This window comes from Tachyglossus aculeatus, chromosome 7 (genome assembly GCF_015852505.1).
Source record: "Tachyglossus aculeatus isolate mTacAcu1 chromosome 7, mTacAcu1.pri, whole genome shotgun sequence".
Taxonomy (NCBI): Eukaryota; Metazoa; Chordata; class Mammalia; order Monotremata; family Tachyglossidae; genus Tachyglossus; species Tachyglossus aculeatus.
Window position 1 is genome coordinate 7,302,368 of NC_052072.1, and position 18,279 is coordinate 7,320,646.

Consider the following 18,279-nt stretch of genomic DNA (forward strand, 5'->3'; position numbering starts at 1 on the left):
AGCACTGTTCTAAGAGCTGGGGAGGTTACGCAGGTGATCCAGTTGTCCCAAGGGGGCTCACGGTCAATCCCCATTTTACAGATGAGGTAACTGAGGCCCAGAGAAGTGAAGCGACTCGCCCAATGTCACACAGCTGGCAAATGGCAGAGCCGGGATTTGAACCCATGACCTCTGGCTCCGAAGTCCGTGCTCTTTCCATTGAGCCACGGATGTGAATATTCTCTTGCTTTTGTTCAATCATTCATTCATTCATTCAATCATATTTATTGAGCGCTTACTGTGTACAGAGCACTGGACTAAGCGCTTGGGAAGTAGAAGTTGGCAACATATAGAGACGGTCCCTACCCAACGGCGGGCTCACAGTCTAGAAGGGGGAGACAGACAACAAAACAAAACATGTGAACAGGTGTCAAGTCATCAGAATAAATAGAAGTAAAGCTAGATGCACATCATAACAAAATAAACAGAATAGCAAATATGTACAAGTAAAATAAATAGAGTAATAAATCTGTACAAACATATATACAGGTGCTGTGGGGAGGGGAAGGAGGTAAGGCGGGGGGAATGGGGAGGAGGAGAGGAAAAAGGGGGTTCAGTCTGGGAAGGCCTCCTGGAGGGGGTGACCTCTCAGTAGGGCTCACCTACTGAGCATATGCATATGCTGTATACATATATACAGCACCTGTATATATGTATGTATGTACATATTTATCACTCTATTTTACTTGCATGTATTTATTACTCTTTTATTTGTACATATTTATTCTATTTATTTTATTTTGTTAATATGTTTTGTTTTGTTGTCTGTCTCCCCCTTCTAGACTGTGAGCCCGCTGTTGGGTAGGGACCGTCTCTACATGTTGCAAACGTGTACTTCCCAAGTGCTTAGTACAGTGCTCTGCACACAGTAAGCGCTCAATAAATACGATTGAATGAATGAATGAATGAAAGGGGAGGAAGAAAGCTAGCTTGCAATTGTATTTATTGAGCGCTTTCTGAATGCAGAGCAGTGTACCAAGTGCTTGGAAAGTACAATTCGGCAACAGATAGGTACAATCCCTACCCAATGGGCTCAACAAGTCATTATTTATGTTATGCTTAGAACAGTGCTTTGCACATAGTAAGTGCTTAATAAATGCCATCATTATTATTATTATTATAATTATTATTGTTCATTCATTCATTCATTCAATCGTATTTATTGAGCGCTTACTGTGTGCAGAGCACTGTACTAAGCACTTGGGAAGTACAAGTTGGCAACATATAGAGACGGTCCCTACCCAACAGCGGGCTCACAGTTCTATTTATTAAGCACTTACTATGTGCCAAGCACTGTACTAAGTGCTGGGGTAGATACAAGATAATCAGATCCCCCATGGGGCTCACGGAGAACAGCAGGTAAGTGGCAGACTCAAGATTGGATTAGACGCAAGCTCACAGGCCCAAGGTCTTGTGCATATTTATTACTCTATTTATTTATTTATTTTACTTGTACCTATCTATTCTATTTATTTTATTTTGTTAGTATGTTTGGTTTTGTTCTCTGTCTCCCCCTTCTAGACTGTGAGCCCACTGATGGGTAGGGACTGTCTCTATATGTTGCCAGCTTGTACTTCCCAAGCGCTTAGTACAGTGCTCTGCACACAGTAAGCGCTCAATAAATACGATTGATTGATTGATTGATTAGACCATGCTCTTTCTCTGCTGTGCATGCTTCACACATGACAGGCACACAAGCACCCATGAACCTGTGCACACATGGGCACTCCCAGAAGCCCACCTGCACACAAACATACACACACAAACACACACGCACACTGCCCGGGCAGCAATTCCAGAAACAGCTCCTCCTGTCAATCATCATCATCATCATCATCATCAATCGTATTTATTGAGCGCTTACTGTGTGCAGAGCACTGTACTAAGCGCTTGGGAAGTACAAATTGGCAACATATAGAGACAGTCCCTGCCCAAAAGTGGGCTCACAGTCTAAATCAATCACACCAACTCTCCCTAAGTAGCGACGGCAGTGCCCATCAGCAACAGGGGAAAATAATAATAATAATAATGGCATTTATTAAGTGCTTACTATGTGCCAAGCACTGTTCTAAGCTCTGGGGAGGATACAAGGTGATTAGGTTGTCCCTCGTGGGGCCCACAGTCTTCAACCCCATTTTACAGATGAGGGAACTGAGGCCCAGAGAAGTGAAGTGACTTGCCCAAGGTCACACAGCTGACAATTGGCGGAGCTGGGATTTGAACCCGTGACCTCTGACCCCAAAGGCCGGGCTTTTTCCACTGAGCCACGCTGCTTCTCTTAAAGGGCGGTCACCTGATGCGGGCCGGTAGCTGAGGCGGGCGAGCTGACCGGAGGCATCCCCGGCCGGGAACACGATCCCTGGCACCTGGAATCCCTCACCGCCGTTGTCCGCAAGCCAAGGGAAGCATTCCCGGCCTGATAGCAGACACCCGTGTGCCCCCAATCCCCACCCTCACCCCCATCCCGCCAGCATTTCCTTCTCCTCTCTGGTCCCCCACCGGCCCCACGGGCTCTCTGGGTCGGCCACACAGTCGGCCCCGGTGGAAAAAGGCCCTCGACCTGCGGAAGGCCTGGTCTGCTCTCTCCGCGGCCCGGATGCTATTTTCATTCCTTCTTTCATTCATTCGATCGTATTTATTGAGCGCTTACTGTGTGCAGAGCACTGTACTAAGCGCTTGGGAAGTCCACGTTGGCAACGTATAGAGACGGTCCCTACCCAACAGCGGGCTCACCGTCTAGAAGGGGGAGACGGACAACAAAACAAAACATATTAACAAAATCAATCAATCAATCAATCGTATTTATTGGGCACTTAATGTGTGCAGAGCACTGGACTAAGTGCTTGGGAAGTCCAAGTTGGCAACGTATAGAGACGGTCCCTACCCAACAGTGGGATCACAGTCTAGAAGGGGGAGACAGACAACAAAACAAAACATATTAACAAAATAAAATAAATAAAATAAAATAAAAAAATAAAATAAATAGAATAAATAAGTACAAATAAAATAGAGTAATAAATCCATACAAACATATATACATATATACAGGTGCTGTGGGGAGGGGAAGGAGGTAAGACGGGTGGGATGGGGAGGGACAGGAGGGGGAGAGGAAGGAGGGGGCTCAGTCTGGGAAGGCCTCCTGGAGGAGGTGAGCTCTCAGTAGGGCTTTGAAGGGAGGAAGAGAGCTAGCTTGGCGGATGTGCCAAGTGGCCGGACTCTCTCCCCGGTTCCTGGGAACCTTCCAAAGGGCCCGAAAGGTCTCAGGGCTTTGGCGATGAAGACTTCCTGCCTCTCCTTCCCCCCTTCGCTTCTCCTTTTCCCAGAACGGAATGGGCGCGGGAAGGCGGGCTGTGCCCTCTGGCAGGGCGGAATCCCTGGCCCACTCTGGAATGAGACAAATTCCATCTCCTGTTCACTCCCTCATTCAATTGTATTTGTGGAGCACTTTTCATTCATTCATTCAATCATATTTATTGAGCACTTACTGTGTGCAAAGCACTGTACTAAGTGCTTGGGAAGTACAGGTTGGCAACATATAGAGACGGTCCCTACCCAACAGTAGGCTCACAGTCTAGAAGGGGGAGACAGACAACAAAACAAAACATATTAACAAAATAAAATAAATAGAATATGTACAAGTAAAATAAATCAATAAATAGAGTAATAAATACGTACAAACATATATACATATATACAGGTGCTGTGGGGAAGGGAAGGAGGTAAGATGGGGGGATGGAGAGGGGGTGGAGGGGGAGAGGAAGGAGGGGGCTCAGCCTGGGAAGGCCTCCTAAGGCCTCACTTCACCTCTCTGTGTCTCTGTCACCTCAATTGTAAAAGGGGGATTAAGACTGTGAGCCCTACGTGGAATATAATAATAATAATAATGATGGCACTTATTAAGCGCTTACTATGTGCAAAGCACCGTTCTAATAATAATAATAGTAATGATGGCATTTATTAAGCACTTACTATGTGCAAAGCACTGTTCTAAGCACTGGGGAGGTTTGTCTATTTATTTTATTTTGTCTATTTATTTTATTTTGTTAATATGTTTGGTTTTGTTCTCTGTCTCCCCCTTTTTAGACTGTGAGCCCATTGCTGGGTAGGGACTGTCTCTATATGTTGCCAACTTGTACTTCCCAAGCACTTAGTACAGTGCTCTGCACACAGCGCTCAATAAATATGATCGATTGATTGATTGATTGATTGATACAAGGTGATCAGGTTGTCCCACAGGGGTCTCACAGTCTTAATCCCCATTTTACAGATGAGGTAACTGAGGCCCAGAGAAGTGAAGTGACTTGCCCGAAGTCACACAGCTGACAATTGGCAGTGCCAGGACTTGAACCCATGACCGCTGACTCCAAAGCCCGGGCTCTTTCCACTGAGCCACGCTGCTTCTCCGTGGACTGTGTCCAACCTGATCAGCTTGGATCTACCCCTGTGCTTAGTACAGTGCCTGGCACAGAGTAGCGCTTAACAAATACCATTTAAAAAAAAAGGAAAGGGTTAGTTGATTACTCTGTGTGAGGCTCTTTGGGAGCTGAGGTGAGGTAAACTTTGGGATTTCCATACGCTTCCTGAGGGCAGCGATCTCATCTATTGAGCGTTTAGTACAGTGCTCTGCACACAGTAAGCGCTCAATAAATACGATTGATTGATATTAAGTCTACTGTATACTCCCAACCTTTTAGTACAGTGCTCTGCATGCAATAAGAGCTCAATAAATACTACTGAATGATTGATCATTATTTAACAACCAGAGTATGGATGACCGATCGAACTGGAGTGCTTTTTCTGTTCAAAATGAAATAAACTGGATACTTTAATAGGGATAAAACTGGATAATTACTTAGACTTGGACCTTGACCAACCTTATTGTCTCATACCTACCCCTAATGCTTGTCTCCACCTTAGAGTTTAGTACACTCTAAAAAGAAGAGAAGCAGCGTGGCTCAGTGGAAAGAGCATAGGTTTGGGAATCGGAGGTCATGGGTTCTAATCCCGCCTCTACCACGTGTCTGCTGTGTGATGTTGGACAAGTCACTTAACTTCTCTGTGCCCCAGTTACCTCATCTGTAAAATGGGGATTAAGACTGTGAGCCCCAGTGGGACGTGATCACCTTGCTTCCCCCCAGCGCTTAGAACAGTGTTTCACATATAGTAAGCACTTAACAAATGCCATCATTATTAATAATAATAATGATGGTATTTATTAAGCGCTTACTATGTGCAAAGCACTATTCTAAGCGCTGGGGGGATACAAACTAATCAGGTTATTATTACACCGCTGTAAGAGCTTAACAGTCACTGCCATTATTATTATTAAAGCTGCTCCCTTCCCATTTCCACATTTGTTGTTGCATAGGAATTTGCTTCTCAACCGTTGTTTGTTGTTTGGAGAGATTCTTTTTCTTTTCTAAAATGAGGTTTTCTTTGTTTGGCCTTTCTCCTTGGGGGCCAGAGCCCTGGCCCCCCTCACGATTCCTAACTGAGCTATAATAACAATAACACTACTAATAATTGCGGTATTTGTTAAGTGCTTAGTATGTGCCAGGCACTGCACTAAGTGCTGGGGTGGATTCAAGCAAATCGGGTCCCTGTCCCACAAGCCGCTCACAGTCTCAATCCCCATCTTGCAGCTGAGATAGCCGAGGCATAGGGAAGTTAAGACTCGCCCAAGGTCACACAGCAGACAAGTGGCAGAGGCAGGATTAGAACCCAGGTCCTTCTGACTCATTGGGCTATGCTTTAGCCACTATAGTACCCTATGCACTCTGTAACTGTTTGCAGATGCCTTGACCGAAGAGATGATGCTATTTTACCCATCGGACTTTACTCGCAACTAAAGAAGCACTTCCAGGTTGGCAAGACCCCCTTAATTCGTTCAATCGTATTTATTGAGCGCTTACTGTGTGCAGAGCACTGGACTATCAATCAATGGTATTTACTGAGGACTTGGTGCAGAGAACTCTCCTAAGCGTTTGAGAAAGTGCAGCACAACAGAGTTGGTAGACATATTTCCTGTCCACCAGGAGCTTACAGTCTAGAGGGCCCCATTCCTGATGCTTTCTGAGCTTTTTCTCTTCCAAATTCCTCAACCGTCTGAAGAAGCCAAACTCCTTCTGCTGTCTTCACCCTCAAAAATAGCCAGCAGGCCACGCGGGGGTGAGGAGCGAGGTGCTCCCAAGGACCGTCCGCCTTTTTTTTCTCCAGGATGGAGTGAAGCGTCTTGGTCTCCATTCCACCTGAGGAATCAGAAGATGGTAACAAGAGAATCTGGCCGAACCAGTTTCCTTTTTCAACTTTATCTTGTGGACAAAAGGCTCTTTGAATTCGGTGTCTGTCTGGGTTGGGTTCCTGGTGATGGGGGTTGGGGGAGGTTGGGGCTCAGGAGGCTCCTCCATTCCTCCGGCCCGGGAAGTTTGGAGTTCAGCTCGGGCTGGGGGGAGGGAAGCAGAGGGGAGAGGTGGGGATGGGCCTCAGTTCCCTCATCTGTGAAATGGGGATGAAGACTTTGAGCCCCCGTGGGACAACCTGATCATCTTGTAACCTCCCAAGCGCTTAGAACAGTGCTTTGCACATAGTAAGTGCTTAATAAATAATAATAATAATGGCATTTATTAAGCGCTTGCTATGTGCAAAGCACTGTTCTAAGTGCTGGGGTGGATACAAGGTGATTAGGTTGTCCCACATGGGGCTCACAGTCTTCATCCCCATTTTACAGATGAGGTAACTGAGGCACAGAGAAGTTAAGCGACTTGCCCAAAGTCACACAGCTGACAATTGGTGGAGCTGGGATTTGAACCCATGACCTCTGACTCCAAAGTCCAGGCTCTTTTCCACTGAGCCATGCTGCTTCTCTGTCTACCCTAGTGCTTAGAACAGTGCTTGGTACATAGTAAGCACTTAACAAATACCACAATTACTATTATTATTATTATTATTATTATTATTGTTGTTGTTGTTGTTGTTAATAAATGCCATTATTATTATTATTATGGGACAGGGGTTTAATAAACTAAGGAGAGTAGCCTCAACAGAAGCCACTTCCGGCCTGTTTACTGGTGAGTCTCAATGACGATTCTGGCTCTCGGTTGGCCTGATAGACATGTCAAGCGTTTAATATAGTGCTCTGCACACAGTAAGCGCTCAATAAATACGATTGAATGAATGTCAAGCCATTCCACACCATCCCCGGGCTTTCATAGGTATCGATAAGTGGCCCGCCTTCTCAGTGGCCCCGATGTAGAGGATCTGTGCTGCTTGGACACAGGAACAAACGGACAGGGTCATTCTTCTTCTTCTTCTCCTTCTGTTTCTACTTCTTCTTCTCCCAGCGTGGAAAGAGCCCGGGTTTGGGAGTTGGAGAACACTGGTTATAATCCCAGCTCCACCACATGTCTGCTGTGTGACCTTAGGCAAGTCACTTCACTTCCCTACGCCTCAGTTACCTCATCTGGAAAATGAGGATTAAGACTGTGAGCCCCATGTGGGACGGGGACTGTGTCCAACCTGATTAGCTTGTAATAATAATCATAATGATGGCATTTTTAGACTGTGAGACCACTGTTGGGTAGGGACTGTCTCTATATGTTGCCAACTTGTACTTCCCAAGCGCTTAGTACAGTGCTCTGCACACAGTAAGTGCTCAATAAATACGATTGATTGATTTATTAAGAGCTTACTATGTGCAAAGCACTGTTCAAAGCACTGAGGAGGTTACAAAGTGATCAGGTTGTCCCATGTGGGCTCACAGTCTTAATCCCCATTTTACAGATGAGGCAACTGAGGCACAGAGAAATTAAGTGACTCGCCCAAAGTCACACAGCTGACGATTGGTGGAGCCGGAATTTGAACCCATGACCTCTGACTCCCAAGCCCGGGCTCTTTCCACTGAGCCACGCTGCTTCTCTGTCTACCCTAGTGCTTAGAACAGTGCTTGGTACACAGTAAGCACTTAACAAATACCACAATTACTATTATTATTGTTATTATTATTCTCTATCTCTTTCTTATACTCATTAGTGATAATAAGTACATTAAATAAACATGCATAATACAATAATAACAACAATAAAGAATAATAATAATATGGTCCTGCCCATCTCTCCCAATATCTGGGCAGCTCCGATCCTCTCGTCCAGGGGAATCCCTCAGGAAGTTGGGCCACATAGCAATACTGGCAAATAATAACGGAGTGTGTGAAGTACTGACTGTGTGTCAAACACTACACTAACTGCTGGGGTAGATACAAGATAATAAGGCTGGATACAGTCCCTGCCCCACATGGGACTCGCAGTCCAAAGAGCTCTGAATAATAATAATGATGGCATTTATTAAGCGCTTACTATGTGCAAAGCACTGTTCTAAGCGCTGGGGAGGTTACAAGGTGATCAGGTTGTCCCACGTGGGGCTCACAGTCTTCATCCCCGTTTTACAGATGAGGGAACTGAGGCCCAGAGAAGTGAAGTGACTTGCCCAAAGTCACACAGCTGACAATGGGAGGAGCTGGGATTTGAACCCATGACCTTTGACTCCAAAGCCTGGGTTCTTTCCACTGAGCCACGCTGCTTCTCTGAATCCAGACAGTATAGGTCTTTGTAACTGACAAAATGAAATAATAATAATTAATAATAATTATGGTACTCGTTAAGTGCTTACTATGTGCCAAGCACTGTTCTAATCGCTGGGAAGATACACGATAATTGGGTTGGACACGGTCCCTGTCCCACAGGGTGCTCACAGTCTTAATCCCCATTTTACAGATGAGGTAACTGAGGCACAGGGGAGTGAAGCGACGTGCAAAGTTACACAGGAGGCATGCAGCAGAGCTGTGGTAATAATAATAATAATAATAATGATGGCATTTATTAAGCATTTATTATATGCCAAGCACTGTTCTAATTGCTGGGAAGATACACGATAATTGGGTTGGACACGGTTCCTGTCCCATAGGGTGCTCACAGTCTTAATCCCCATTTTACAGATGAGGTAACTGAGGCACAGAGAAGTGAAGCAACTTGCGCAAAGTTACACAGGAGGCATGCAGCAGAGCTGGGGTAATAATAACAATAATAATAATAATAATAATGGCATTTATTAAGCACTTATTAGGTGCAAAGCACTGTTCTTAGTGCTGGGGAGGTTACAAGGTGATCAGGTTGTCCCATGGGGGGCTCACAGTCTTCATCCCCAGTTTACAGATGAGGTAACTGAGGCCCAGAGAAGTTAAGTGCCTTGCTCAAAGTCACACAGCTGACAATTGGCAGAGCCGGAATTTGAACCCATGACCTCTGACTCCAAAGCTCGGGCCCTTTCCACTGAGCCACACTGCTTCTCCAAGAGAGACGACTCTGAGAGATGATTCTCTCAGAACGGAGGCTCGGTTATTTAATCAATCCACTGGTGGTATCGTTGCTCCTGACAGGAATCCGGATCCTCTGTCGGACCACTAGACAACACCCATTTCTCTAGAAGCCTTTCGTTAAGTGGAAGTTGGCTTCAATCAATCAATCAATCAATCAATCAATTCATTCATTCATTCAATCGTATTTATTGAGTGCTTACTGTGTGCAGAGCACTGTACTAAGCTCTTGGGAAGTCCAAGTTGACAACATCTAGAGACGGTCCCTACCCAACAGCGGGCTTCCAGTCTAGAAGGGGGAGACAGATAACAAAACAAAACATATTCACAAAATAAAATAAATAGAATAAATATGTACAAATAAAATAAATAAATACATAGAGTAATAAATACGTGCAAACATATATACATATATACATGTATGCAGAGCACTGGAACACAGTATATAGTAAGTGCTCAACAATACCTTAAAAATGAAAGGAGCTTCCACTTTAAATCAGGATGTTTAGTTTCCACAGTAATAATAACGTCCAATTGCGTCCAACCCAATTACCTTGTATCCACCCCAGTGTTTTGTACAGTGCCTGGCACATAGTATCAATCAATCAATCAATCGTATTTATTGAGTGCTTACTGTGTGCAGAGCACTGTACTAAGCGCTTGGGAAGTCCAAGTTGGCAACATATAGAGACAGTCCCTACCCAACAGTGGGCTCACAGTCTAAAATGGGGAGACAGAACAAAACCAAACATACTAACAAAATAAAATAAATAGTATAGATATGTACAAGTAAAATAGAGTAATAAATATGTACTACGAAACGAAAATATTGGTTTCTCTGTGCCAGGCATCGTACTAAGAACTGGGGTATGATGCCAGGCATCATACTAAGAACTCTCCCCCTTTTAGACTGGGAGCCCACTGTTGGGTAGGGACTGTCTCTATGTGTTGCCAATTTGTACTTCCCAAGCGCTTAGTACAGTGCTCTGCACATAGTAAGCGCTCAATAAATACGATTGATTGATTGATTGATTGATTGGGGTGGATACAAACAAATCAGGTTGGACACAGTCTCTGTCCCACATGGGGTTCACAGGCTTAACCTCCATTTTACAGATGAGGGAACTGAGGCCGAGCGAAGATGAGCGACTTGCCCAAGGACACACAGCAGACGAGTGGCGGATGGGGATTAGAACCCAGGTCCGTGGTATTTATTGAGCGCTCACTGTGTGCAGAAGATGGTACTAAGCCCTTGGGAGCGCACAATGCAACAGATTCGGCGGTCGCATTCCCTGCCCACCAGGATCTCACGGGCTCGAGGGGAAGACAGATCTTAAAAATAAATCATGGCAACGGACACAAGCTTTGAGCGTCTGGGTGGCCAAACCCAGCCGGGCCTGCCTCAAAGCTGTGCTGTCGCCCAAAGCCATTTCGTCACCGCGACTGAACGCTCACGCAGCGTGTGTCCCGAGGTGACCCTCGGGTACCGGCCATCTCAAGGTCAAAAGCTATTTATTACTCTATTTATTTATTTATTTATTTTATTTGTACATATCTATTCTATTTATTTTATTTTGTTAGTATGTTTGGTTTTGTTCTCTGTCTCCCCCTTTTAGACCGTGAGCCCACTGTTGGGTAGGGACTGTCTCTATATGTCGCCAATTTGTGCTTCCCAAGCGCTTAGTACAGTGCTCTGCACATAGTAAGCGCTCAATAAATACGATCGATGATGATGATGATGATCTCGTGACCACCTGACAGGCGGAACTCGGAAGCGAGGGTGGGATACCGCCCGCACGACCAAATCTGCTCGATTGACAGCCCAAGCTGGGAATACAGAAGGTGTCCCTCGCCCCCGTGCCAGTCAAATTAGGTATGGAGGAGGGGGGGAGGGCAGAGATTGGGTAGACTGAGGCCTGAAGCTGGAATGGCCTAGGGGTGCAGGCAATAAATACCCGTCGCCTCTGACCTTCGGGGTCAGAACACCAGGACACGCAGCAGCCCACGTGTCTCTCCCTGCCCGGAAGGCCAGATGCCCGCTCCGCAACCAGAACCAACACACTGAGGCAAGGGCCGCGTGTCGGGTGAGTGTCTCGTGGGTGGGACCCAGGTATCCCGCTGCTGATGGGAATTATCATCATCATCATCATCAATCATATTTATTGAGCGCTTACAATGTGCAGAGCACTGTACTAAGCGCTTGGGAAGTACAAATTGGCAACATATGGAGACAGTCCCTACCCAACAGTGGGCTCACAGTCTAAAAGGGGGAGACAGAGAACAAAACCAAACATACTAACAAAATCATCATCATCATCATCATCAATCGTATTTATTGAGCGCTTACTATGTGCAGGGCACTGTACTAAGCGCTTGGGAAGTACAAATTGGCAACATATAGAGACAGTCCCTACCCAACAGTGGGCTCAGAGTCTAAAAGGGGGAGACAGAGAACAAAACCAAACATACTAACAAAATAAAATAAATAGAATAGATATGTACAAATAAAATAAATAAATAAATAAATAGAGTAATAAATATGTACAAACATATATACATATATACAGGTGCTGTAGGGAAGGGAAGGAGGTAAGATGGGGGGGATGGAGAGGGGGACGAGGGGGAGAGGAAGGAAGGGGCTCAGTCTGGGAAGGCCTCCTGGAGGAGGTGAGCTCTCAGCAGGGCCTTGAAGGGAGAAAGAGAGCTAGCTTGGCAGATGGGCAGAGGGATTGGGGGAATTCCAGGCCCGGGGGATGACATCTTACCTCCTTCCCTTCCCCACAGCACCTGTATATATGTATATATGGTTGTACATATTTATTACTCTATTTATTTATTTATTTATTTATTTTACTTGTACATTTCTATTCTATTTATTTTATTTTGTTGGTATGTTTGGTTCTGTTCTCTGTCTCCCCCTTTTAGACTGTGAGCCCACTGTTGGGTAGGGACTGTCTCTAGATGTTGCCAACTTGTACTTCCCAAGCGCTTAGTACAGTGCTCTGCACACAGTAAGCACTCAATAAATATGATTGAATGAATGAATGAATGAATCCTTAGAACAGTGCTTGGCACTGTTATTTATTTATTTATTTATTTTACTTGTACTATTCTATTTATTTAATTTTGTTAGTATGTTTGGTTTTGTTCTCTGTCTCCCCCTTTCAGACTGTGAGCCCACTGTTGGGTAGGGACTGTCTCTAGATGTTGCCAACTTGTACTTCCCAAGTGCTTAGTACAGTGCTCTGCACACAGTAAGCGCTAAATAAATGTGACTGATTGATTGATTCAATTGTATTTATTGAGCGCTTACTGCGTGCAGAGCACTGTAATAAGCACTTGAGAGAGTGTAATACAACAATAAACAGACACATTCCCTGCTCACAACGAGCGTACAGTCAAGAGATCTTAATCCTCATTTTACAGATGAGGGAACTGAGGACCAGAGAATAATAATAATTACGGTAGTCATTAAGCGCTTACTATATGCCGAGCACCGTTCTAAGCGCTGTAATAATAATGATAGCATTTATTAAGCACTTACTATGTGCAAAGCACCGTTCTAAGCGCTGGGGAGGTTGCAAGGTGATCAGGTTGTCCCACGGGGGGCTCACGGTCTTAATCCTCATTTTCCAGATGAGGTGACTGAGGCCCAGAGAAGTGAAGTGACTTGCCCAGGGTCACACAGGAGGTAAGTGGCAGAGCCACTTGTGATCACTGACCACCTTGTGACCTCCCCAGCGCTTAGAGCGGTGCTTTGCACATAGTAAGCGCTTAATAAATGCCATCATTATTATTATTATTATTATTATTATTATGCGGGCCCCGACTCTGGCCTCTCCCCCTCGCCCCCCTCTCCATCCCCCCCATCTTACCTCCTTCCCTTCCCCACAGCACCTATATCTATATATATGTATATATGTTTGTACGTATTTATCACTCCATTTATTTATTTATTTATTTTACTTCTACATATCTATTCTATTTATTTTATTTTGTTAGTATGTTTGGTTTTGTTCTGTCTCCCCCTTTTAGACTGTGAGCCCACTGTTGGGTAGGGACTGTCTCTATATGTTGCCAATTTGTACTTCCCAAGCGCTCAGTACAGTGCTCTGCACACAGTAAGCGCTCAATAAATACGATTGATTGATTGATTGATTGGCCTTCCTTCCCTCTCCCCACCGGACACCCACAGCACACCCACAAAGCCCTACTGAGAGCTCACCTCCTCCAGGAGGCCTTCCCACACTGAGCCCCCTACTTCCCCTTCCTCTCCTCCCCCTCCCCACAGCACCTGTATATATGTATATATGTTTGTACATATTTATTACTCTATTTATTTTACTTATACATATTCATTCTATTTATTTTATTTTGTTAATATATTTTGTTTCATTGTCTGTCGCCCCCCCTTCTAGACTGTGAACCCACTGTTGGGTAGGGACCGTCTCTAGATGTTGCCAGCTTGTACTTTCCCAAGCGCTTAGTCCAGTGCTCTGCACACAGTAAGCGCTCAATAAATACGATTGAATGAATGAATGAAGGAGTCAGGATTAGAACCTAGGTCCATCTGCTTTATCTATGCTGTTTACATCATTTCCCCCCACCTCCAACCCCCGGTCATCACAATTCCCAGAATAAGTGACCTTGTGGAAGCCAGAGGGAGGGTGGCTCCTAGGGGAAGAAGAGGGGAAAGTTGGCCCCTGGAGTCCTTGAGGAACAGGATGGGAATCTGAGAAGCAGCATGGAATGGTGGATTTCCCTCAACTTCCAAGCCCCCGTTCTTTCAGTGAGGCCTTGCCACATTTGAGAAGCAGCGTGGCTCAGTGGAAAGAGCCCGGGCTTTGGAGTCAGAGGTCATGGGTTCAAATCCCGGCTCTGCCAATTGCCAGCTGTGTGACTTTGGGCAAGTCACTTCACTTCTCTGTGCCTCAGTTCCCTCATCTGTAAAATGGGGATGAAGATTGTGAGCCCCACGTGGGACAACCTCATCACCTTGTATCCCCCCAGTGCTTAGAACAGTGCTTTGCACATAGTAAGTGCTTAATAAATGCCATCATTATTATTATTATTTGTTCAAACCACTCAATCTTCCAAAAGTTTCAGATGAAAGCTACCAGCTGAAGACCCCTCTTTGGCCCCGGACCTGCTGTGGATGGATGAGGGTGATGGAGAGATCTAGGGCCTCTCTCCTTTTCCCTCCAGGGGCAAGTAGGAGACAGAAACCTCCTAGAAGTTCTCTAGGAATCAATCAATCGATCAATCGTATTTATTGAGCGCTTACTGTGTGCAGAGAGCACTGTACTAAGCGCTTGGGAAGTACAAGTTGGCAACATATAGAGACAGTCCCTACCCAACAGTGGGCTCACAGTCTAAAACCTCCTAGAGTCTTAGAGAAGCAACATGGCTCAGTGGAAAGAGCACCGGCTTTGGAGCCAGAGGTCATGAGTTCAGATCCTGGCTCCGCCCATTGTCAGCTGTGTGACTTTGGACAAGTAACTTAACTTCTCTGGGCTTCAGTTACCTCATCTGGAAAATTGGGATTAAGACTGTGAGCCGCCCTGTGGGACACCCTGATTACCTTGTAACCTCCCCTGTGTTTAGAACAGTGCTTTGCATATAGTAAGAGCTTAATCAATCAATCAATCGTATTTATTGAGCACTTACTGTGTGCAGAGCACTGTACTAAGCACTTGGGAAGTACAAATTGGCAACATATAGAGACAGTCCCTACCTAACAGTGGGCTTACAGTCCAATAAATGCCATTATTATTATTATTATTATTATTATTATTATAAACCACCCCTCCTCCTCACATCTCCCCCAGCATCATCTCCACAATCTGGAGGTGATCATCATCATCAATCGTATTTATTGAGCGCTTACTGTGTGCAGAGCACTGTACTAAGCGCTTGAGCACTGTACTAAGCTCTTGAGCACTGTACTAAGCACTGTACTAAGGTGATATCAATCAATCCATCAATCACTGGTATTTACTGAGCGCTAACAGTGTTCAGAACACTGTACTAACTAAATACTTGGGAGAATCCAATAGACAAGAGTTGGTAGACCCATTCCCTGCCGACAACAAGCTTCCTCTAAACCGTACGCTGACTGTGGGAGGGGAATCTGCCTGTTGTTATATTGTACTCTCCCAAACGCTCAGTACAGTGCCGCGCACTCTGTAAGCACCCAATAAATACGATTGACTGATGGAATGTCTAGAAGACAAACTTACAGTGTAGAGAGGATATCATCATCGTCTTTTAGACTGTGAGCCCACTGTTGGGTAGGGACTGTCTCTATATGTTGCCAATTTGTAATTCCCAAGCGCTTAGTACAGTGCTCTGCACATAGTAAGCGCTCAATAAATACGATTGATGATGATGATGATGATGATCAATCGTATTTATTGAGCGCTTACTGTGTGCAGAGCACTGTACTAAGTGCTTGGGAAGTACAAGTTGGCAACATATAGAGACGGTCCCTACCTGATATGATCTCAGCACACAGTAAGCGCTCAATAAATACGATTGAATGAATCTATAATGCAGTCTACAGTAGGATCTCCCGGACAGGATTTCGACCCGGTGAGCCCGCTTCCTTTCGTCAAGTTCAATTCGGGGCAGGGGTGTGGCCCATGGCGATGGGCATGCCAGGGCACTTCCAATGCCAAGCTCGCGGCCGGTCCAAATGACCACTGACCACTGTTCTGAGTGCGGATCTCGAGGAGTCCCTGACACTCTCTGACCCGGGGCTGGTGACCCTGATACAGAGGGGAGGTGAAAGGCAAGAAATATAGTCTTCTAGACTGTGAGCCCACTGTTGGGTAGGGACTGTCTCTATACGTTGCCAACTTGTACTTCCCAAGCACTTAGTACAGTGCTCTGCACACAGTAAGCGCTCAATAAATACGATTGAATGAATGAAAGTAGAGCCGCGTAGTGGAAAGAGCACTAGCTTAGGAGCCAGAGGACACGGATTTTAAACCTAGCTCTGCCTCCTGTCTGCTTGGTGACCTCTTCTCTGGGCCTCAGTTTACTTATCTGTACAATATAAAATGTCAATACCTGTTCTCCTGCCCCCTTAGGCTTGGGAGCCCCACGAGGTTCAGGGATTGTGTCAGTTTATCTTGTATCCACCCTACAGTTTAGTACACTCTAAAAAGAAGAGAAGCAGCATGGCTCAGTGGAAAGAGCATGGGCTCGGGAGTCGGAAGTCATGCGTTCTAATCCCGCCTCTACCACGTGTCTGCTGTGTGATGTTGCGCAAGTCACTTAACTTCTCTGTGCGTGGCTCAGTGGAAAGAGCCCGGGCTTTGGAGTCAGAGGTCGTGGGTTCAAATCCCAGCTCTGCCAACCGTCAGCTGTGGGACTGTGGGCAAGTCACTTAACTTCTCTGGGCCTCAGTGACCTCATCTGTAAAATGGGGATTAAGACTGTGAGCCCCCCGTGGGACAACCTGATCACCTTGTAACCTCCCCAGTGCTTAGAACAGTGCTTTGCACATAGTAAGCACTTAAAAATACCATTATTATTCCAGCGCTTAGAACAGTGCTTTGCACATAGTAAGCGCTTAATAAAAGCCATTATTATTATTACCTCATCTGTAAAATGGGGATTAAGACTGTGACTCCCAGTGGGATGTGATCACCTTGCTTCCCCCCAGCGCTTAGAACAGTGCTTCACATATAGTAAGCGCTTAACAAATGCCATCATTATTATTACACCTCTGTAAGAGCTTAACAGTCACTGCCATTATTATTCATTCATTCAATCAATCATATTTATTGAGCTCTTACTGTGTGCTGTACTAAGCACTGTACAGTACTAAGCACTGTACTAAGCTCTTGGGAAGTACAAGTTGATTATTAAAGCGGTTCCCTTCCCACTTTCACATTTGTGGTTGCAAAGGAATTTGCTTCTCAAACATTGTTTGTTGTTTGGAGAGATTCTTTTTCTTTTCTAGATGAGGTTTTCTTTGTTTGGCCTTTCTCCTTGGGGGCCAGAGCCCTGGCCCCCCTCATGATTCCTAATTGAGCTATAATAACAATAACAATAACACTCCTAATAATTGTGGTATTTGCTAAGTGCTTAGTATGTGCCAGGCACCGTACTAAGTGCTGGGGTGGATACAAGCAAATCGGGTCCCTGTCCCACATTCATTCATTCAATCGTATTTATTGAGCGCTTACTGTGTGCAGAGCACTGTACTAAGCGCTTGGGAAGTACAAGTTGGCAACATATAGAGACGGTCCCTACCCAACAGTGGGCTCACAGTCTAGAAGGGGGAGACAGAGAACAAAATAAAACATATTAACAAAATAAAATAAATAGAATAAATATGTACAAGTAAAATAAATAGAGTAATAAATCCGTACAAATATATATATACACATATACATATATATATATATATATATACAGGTGCTCTGGGGAAGGGAAGGAGGTAAGGCAGGGGGGATGCCGCTCACAGTCTCAATCCCCATCTTGCAGCTGAGATAGCCGAGGCATAGGGAATTTAAGACTTGCCCAAGGTCACACAGCAGACAAGTGGCAGAGCCAGGATTAGAACCCAGGTCCTTCTGACTCACAGGGCTATGCTCTAGCCACTATAGTACCCTATGCACTCTGTAACTGTTTGCAGATGCCTTGACCAAAGAGATGATGCTATTTTACCCATCGGACTTTACTCGCAACTAAAGAAGCACTTCCAGGTTGGCAAGACCCCCTTAATCAATCAATGGTATTTACTGAGCACTTACTGGGTGCAGAGAACCCTCCTAAGCGTTTGAGAAAGTACAGCACAACAGAGTTGGTAGACACATTTCCCGTCCACCAGGAGCTTACAGTCTAGAGGGCCCCACCCCTGA